Below are 7,971 nucleotides of genomic sequence, written 5' to 3' on the forward strand. Positions count from 1 at the left end.
TGTAGACATACTGAACTATGTTGTCTTTTAAATAACTTAAAGCAACTGCATAGGTAAAAAAAAAATCTAAATAAAACAAACAGCAATTTATTCCATTGATCCCTTTATATATTTATACAACAATTCTGGGATTTATTAAGGCTATCAGCCCTATTGATTGTGTTAGTCTGTCTGGTCTTAGATCAACAATATTGTCATTAGAGTCACATTTAGTCCAAACCTCTTTGAGTTAAAACCTATGTAAACTATATCTATTATCTGGGTAGAGTTCCCAACAATTAAACTAAAGTAAGGGTAGCCTAATTTTTAATGTATTTCTATGAAAGTAAAAATAAAGAGTGGCCATCCAGGAAATTAGTCAAGCAAGTAATTGGTATGAAGGCTACTCAAGTACTGAGTAACAAATCATTGCATTTCCTTTACTTTATAAAACAATATAACAATGGAGACAGAATTATAAAGTTTGGTAGGGTTTTTTTTCTTCAAAATCTGCTGTTTTATAGATAAAAAAAAATGCAAGCTTAACTGCAAGCATAAAACCTAAGAAATCAATACTAACTGCATGCAATACACTGTAAACACATGGACATAATTGTTGGTGCCTCTCTTTTATTGAAAGAAAAACACACAGTGGTCCTAGAAATTACTAAAATCTAACAAAAGTGATAACAAAGAAAAACACCATAAACATAATCAAATCAAAGTCAGATGTTGCTTTTTAATCATGCTTGATCATGAGTGATTTAATAAAGAATTATCTCATGAAAAAGGCCTGGATAAAAAAAAAGTTAAAGCTGAATCAAGATATCAAGATTAAAAGCCAAAGAGTCTCACACCACAATGTCAATAAAAGTCTTCATGCATAAATTTGACTTTTTTTAAATTATTATCATTTCTTTGCACTGATTTTAATTTAAAACAAATGTATTTTGTTAATTAATTTAAAGGTTTTGAAGAGAGATAATAAAGAAATTTGACAGAGGACAAGCTTTTTAGCTACAGTAAATTAAAAAGTAGAAAATAACAACAGATTATTGCTCATTGCCTTGGATCTGGTCTTGTGTTGTCAACATCCCATAACCTGTGGCTCTTAATGTCCCATATATCTGCTTGGTAGTTCAACCCTGGCTGCAAACCAGTTCCTATAGGCAAACACCAGCTGCAGCCTCTTTTCCAGATAATGTGGGTATTTATTGGTCCCTTTTTTGGAATCCAAATCCAGATTATTTAAAAGTGTCAAGAAATACAACAGTGGTAGGTTTAAGAAAGTGATGGCCCAAGGTGAAGGTAGGCATTGGGTCATTTGAAATGAGAATACAACATACAAAACAACAGGCAAATTACATCTAAACAAATGGTTTGGAATTATATGTTTTTAAAACCTCAGGAGTATTATCTGAACAAATTTATCTCAATTTGGAGTCGGGATAAAGGTTGTATTCCTGTATCTACAACAGTAATATCCTTTATCATAATAAACAACTACATTACATATTAAATGTTATAATAAAAATTAGAAGTCTAATTATTTAAGGTTGTATTTTCTTTATGGGGTCTTGACTTTCATGGCAGGATCATGGGATTCATTATTCATATCTGATTTCTGTGTACAGACATTTATATGGCTTTATTTCACCTCTGTTAGTTTGAAGAAGCTGTTTTCAGCTGCAATATTCACTAAATTCAAACTGCTGAACTACATTCGTTGTTTATGAATTTACGTACCACATCAGCTGGAAAATTATAATAATTTTTTAATGTTTTTGATTATTATAAGATACCAAATTTTGTTTTTTGTTTTTGGTGGGGAAACTTATTCATTCATATTTTTATTTTTCTATTTCTAAGTATTTATCACCTGTACTGTATTAATAAGTTATTTCAGAGAAGTTAATCATCTTTTAATCATCTTTAAATATCCCCAACGGAAATCTGGAACTGTTTTCAGTCAGGTTTATAAGGGGTGCTATTCATAGTTTAACCACTAGATGACAGTATGAACTAGGGACAAATGCTGTGATGGAAGAGCTAATAGTTTACACTGAAAAAAATAAAGCAACGATTTTTGGCATTTACCTAATCATATTTAGTAACTTTAATACAATTGTTTCATGTTAGCAGGGTAGGTCATAAAACAGGTGTGTTAAAGTAACTAAACATGATTAAGTAAATGCCAAATGCGGTAGCATTATTTTTTTCAGTGTATCCTGGGTGTTTCCTTAGTTATTACATAAATTACACAAAGAATGATTAGAGAATTGTTTGTCTTTCATTCATTTCAAACCCAATCAGCATTTCTTCTACTTCTTACTTCTCCTCCTGGCATTATATCCCCTCTGCTCCCATCCCAGACCTCCTTCCTCCTCTCCAGCCAGCCTTTCCTTCTGATGAACCTCCTGACAGCACTAACATATACAGTGCACACTCTCACAGAGTCACACATCAACCCCGGTCTTGTCTGCCTCTGCTCCCCCGATTGAGACGACATGCAGTGTGGGCCCTGTGACCTTCATGGTGGCTCAGATCTGCGGCTGGCACTGATTTCTGATTTAGTGTCGATCCGCTGCGCTTGTCAGAGGCTGCGAGGTGTTTTCCATGCGGTAATAGAAAAGCTCAAGGGCAGCTTGAGAAGAGGAGAAGGGTTAGGGAGAGGGATTGGATGACGTGAAGTGAATGGCTTTTAAATGTGAGGCTGTGTTTGTTTTACTGCACTTACCAGCAGGTATCTGAGCAGAGGGATCATTTGAGTGAATGAAACTGTTTGCTTTGCTCTTATTGCAAAAGATGAGAATCAGAGGCGTAGCCAGAACATTTTTATAAGGGGGGCCAGGCAATAACCAATGTACACTGAGGGGTAGGGGTGTAAATCCCACCCATCATGGCGATTTGATTCAGTATCAATTTCCTGAAACGACTTGATTATTTTCGATACTCAAGAGTACACCACGATACGATTCGATTAATTGTTTGTTTTTGTTTTCTTTACCTTAACGGCTACACAATGTTTCAAATTTGAAATAAATTAATGAAAGCTGTAATATCGTTATGCATTTTATTTGAGAAACAACAGAAAAGTAGCAAAGTTGTACTCCATCTAGGCCTATGAAAACCTCATTCACTGAAAAATAATAATGCCTCTGTGTTTACATGGGTGTGTGTGCAAGCGGAAAAAGGGTAGTGGCTAAAGGAAGCGAGGTAGGAGGGCAAAATAGGTTTAGCGCCAAAGCAGCACTAGAGTCAGAATACGTCCAGGACCAAATGGATAAAAATAGACCAGAGGGGAAAAAAACATGAATTGATACTCTTGCGGGCGTGTCGATGCAGCGGATCGTCGGCTGTTGGATCGATGCATCGATACAAAACGATTATTATTTACACCCCTATTGAGGGGTGGCCGAAAGCGGATAGGAACCAGAACCTCAGGGCCAGTCTACAATGTTCTAATAGGAAAATGAACGAGCAAAACATCCATATTTTCTAAATAAAACTAACTATACTTTCCTACAGCCTTTGCTAACAAAATGACGCATATATTTAAACATCCATGCTTTTTAGATAAAAGGTAAAGGGGATAAAATCCTTCAGGTTTGAGTTCTGGGGCGTAAATCAAACATCATTTTCATTACTTACCTACTTTTATCACTAATCATCCCGCATTAAATTTATATTTACAAGTACTATTATCTACATAAATTGATTATTTAATACGTTTTTATTAAAATAATTATTTATCTATGATTTCACTGAAGACTCCTAGATGACATACAGAGACACATTATTTTTTCTTTACCCCATAAAACACTAAATCTATTTATGAAAAGATCATGAATTCTGTACTTATCATCTTTAATGTCAGTATATTGATGTGCATAATTAACCACAGTGTTTTTGTTATCAAGTAATTATGACTATATGAAAAAATTGAAAAATAGCAAGTAATATATTTATATATATATATATATATATATATATATATATATATATATATATATATATATATATATATATATATATATATATATATATATATATATATATATATATATATATATATATATATATATATATATATATATATATATATATATATATATATATATATATATATTAAAATGTTTTGAATATTCCACTTAATCATTGGAGGGGGAAAAATGGTAGGGGTGGCCACAGGGATGGTCAATGATTGGCTAAGGGTGGCAAAGGCCACCTCTGGCCCCCCATCTAGCTCCGCCCCTGATGAGAATGTGATCTGATTTAACAGGTAAGAAGTTTGAGGCTGTATTTTCACACCGGCTGATGTTAGTAAAGAGTTAAGAGATGTTTTTTATGTAAAAATGTGTGCAGAGTGCATTATGGTAGTATTTGTACAAATCCATAAATGACATAAGTTTCTTAACTCTAAAGTTGCTTGAAAAGACCAATGTATGCCATCAACACTGCATTTATTTGGTCTGAAAGATAAAAAAAATTTAAACAGAAAAGATCAGAACCCATTGGTTCTATTGCAAAGGATTGATTTGTATTGTACAAAATCTTTGATCCCTCTTGTTTATTTGAATTAATCATCAATTTAGATTAAAAGTGTTTGCTACTCAAGGCTTAGCCCCTACCTGTTGGCAATGGGAATAATGTTGAATTATGGTCAGAAAGGTTAATTTTTGGTTAATGTCCACCACGGCTGGTTGGTCAGCCATTAAAAAATCATCCCATTCCAGTGAATTAACCTATATTGAAAAGATCTAAAAGGATCACATTTGTTTATTGGTTGAATTCTAATAACTAAAATATTAAAGTCTAATCAATATTGATTAAATTTAATGTCCTACAACCGGCAAACCTGATCATTGATAACAATGGCAATAAGACCCCCCAAAATCTTCAAAGAAAGAAATTAAAAGGTAGAGATCTCTCTAAGTCATGGTGATACTTTCAGACCTCAGCCATTGAGCAATGTGCTATTAGGTGCCTTATCTGGTTTTTTTAATGTCTGAAAAAGCATATGATGTCGACCTGTTATCACAAAGATATTTGTCGCCATATCACAACTGATAAAATTTAATAATGAAGCCATTTTTTATTTTAAGGTTTGTATTCTCAAATTTTTTGATATGATGATGTAAAATAATTTTGAACAGCATAATACCCGTCGTCTGCTTGCCATACTGTGTGTTTAACACCACTACTAAATATAAAAATAGTTATGCTATGATATAACTCATTAGTGAAGGCTGTAAACTTTTCTAACAGGCCTCATAATGGCTTTAGAAAAGTTAAATATCCTAATGCAAAATTACCATTAATCATTATAGATTCCTTAACTCTTGTTTTGGTCCACAGACAGTCTTCAGCAGCCCCACTTAGTGGTGAAATTTCTATTATTGCTTCTTTAATGTCAGAAAAATTAGACCCTTTTTTTCTTCTGCATTTTTATGTTACAAAAAGGTTAATTTACTTTGAACCATTAAAAAGTAAATGCAGATTATAATGTTATAGCTTTGTAAGCCTCATTCTGTCATCTTGGTAGCTTGGGGTAAATATCTGAAAAGTAAGATTTTCTATATAAATATTTCTGGATAGAAAAAGATTTATTCCTCCATTTTATGCTGATATAGTAGATACTATATAGTAGATATATAGATTAGCAAATGCAACAATTTGTAATATAATTACATAAATTGTAAGTGGATTTTAATGTCAGAACAAATATTGTTGTTTTTTTTTCTTATTAGTATCGCTTGCAAAGAACTCAAAAAGTCCAGAAGATGCAGACAATTTTAGCTGGTACAAAACATGATTTAAAAAAGGAGCTAAGGACTAGAGAGGGAAACAGTGGATGAGTTGAGTAGATGTGGTGTCAGACATGACCAATGGCAGAAATCTACTAAAGGTGGAAGTCATGATCCAATATCCTTTGCTACAATCACAGCATTTTAGACCAACAAGGAGCTACAATAAGAGAGAATAAAAGTCAGCCTGTTCACTCTTTCTCCAATATAGTAGCTGATCTTATCCCACAGTCCCCTGTGCCTGCAAAGAAAACAACTGGTTATGATGATGGAGGAGGAATTAGGCTCTAATTCAACAATGGACCAACAACAGCATTCAGTAACAGGGATCCTCCCGAGCTGCTCTGTCAGTCTTGTTGGAGAAAGGCTCTGATTCCTGGCCAACACCTTTCACCGTCCCTCTTCATCAGGATTTCACTGTGTCCTGCTCTATTCTGTGTGGCCCCGGCTCTGCTCAGACCTCAGCACTCAGAGCAGGACAGTCAAAGCTGGGTTAAAAAAATAGTCCCCTCCAAAGAAGCAATATAATCTGGTCATTTTTTAAGATTTCAGATTTTAAAAATTACAAACTTTAATCTGTTTTATTACTGATGTATGTAGTTTAACCTACAGCAACTAGTATATAATTGTGAGATGGAAGAAAAATATAATTTTGTTTTCTCTTTTTTTTTTTATTAATAGATTCTACACATGGATATATACAGTTACCTATAAACAATAGGTGTTAGAAAACCTACACTGCAAAAACTATCTAGAAATAAGTTAAAATATAAATAAATTCAGTGTATCTACCCTTAATTTGAGTAGGTAAATGAGATCATTTGCCAATGATATGAGGGTTTTTTTTACTATTAAAATAAGATAATTAGATAATATGCACTTGAAATAAGACAATACAATTGTTTTTTTCTTAATTCAAATGTAAATTGTCTTGTCCCATTGGCAAAGTGTCTGACTTAAAGCTACAGTGTGTAATAATTATAGGGATATACAGTCAGAAATGTAATATATTATACATAACTATGTTATTTATCATCATCTACGAGCTCAGCCTCTTAACCTTAATATTTGCGTTGCCTTAGAATTCGTTATTTATAATTACATAGGAGCGGGTCTCGCAGCCATGGAGGCAGACATCTTTGCGCTACGGCAGCGCAGAGCCAACAAACTAGCGATTGCGAGATCGCCCATTACGCTCGAAAGTAACTACGGCAAGTTGAGAGAGATGAACTGAGACGGTGCTGAACAATAGATGGCAGTATTAAAATGATCTATGTAAACAAACCTCATCACTTGAGAAGGTAGGTGATGCGGACGTCGTGGAAGACATTTTGTCCCGTAACGCTCGCCGTACTGTTGGGGGGGAGAAGCGGTGGAGGGGGGGGGGGGGGGAGATGTTCATGTTGCTGCAGTCTGCAGTCTGAACGTTAGATGTCGCTGAAAATTACACACTGTAGCTTTAAGTCCTCAATTCAAGACACATGCACATATTTTAAGAAAAAAATACTTATTTAGATCTGCATTTTTTTGCAGTGTAAAGTGAGCTTTCAGGCTTCTATCCAGAACCCTTTGTGTGAATGAAAATTAACAATGCATGCCTCTGTCCACCATCCACATACTAAGATATGGTGATGGCAGCAACATGTGGGCGGAATTCTAATTCTGGCGGGAACAGGGAAGTCTGTTAGAGCTGAAGGGGAGAGCTAAATAAAGGAAAATATTGAGGGAAGGAGACACTTACAACCTGCAAAAACCTTAAACTAGACCAGAGTTTACTTTCCAGAAGGACAACAAAGCCAAACATACAAGTGGAATTTGATGGGAAGGGCTTAGATCAAATCATATATATCATATATTGGTTTTTAAATGTCCTAATTAAGTTCACATATAAATCTGATTGAAAATCCTTGCAAGAGCCCAGCCATGATGTACAAAGATGCTCTCCTTCAAAAAATATCATAGAAAGAATTTTAGTCTCTAAATATCCAAACATGGTAGTCGATATTTACACCCAGATGACTTGCATCTGTAACTGCAGCAAAATGTGGTTCTGGAAGAAAGTAAAACATCTATGTTCAAATACACACATTTGCGGACAATTATTTGTGGACTATTTCAAAAAGATTTTTTTCCAATGCACAGTTCAACAACATCTTGTGTTACTTATTATATTGCATAATTATAT

The sequence above is a fragment of the Cyprinodon tularosa genome, unplaced genomic scaffold (assembly GCF_016077235.1).
Source record: "Cyprinodon tularosa strain WSP-4 unplaced genomic scaffold, ASM1607723v1 ctg313, whole genome shotgun sequence".
Taxonomy (NCBI): Eukaryota; Metazoa; Chordata; class Actinopteri; order Cyprinodontiformes; family Cyprinodontidae; genus Cyprinodon; species Cyprinodon tularosa.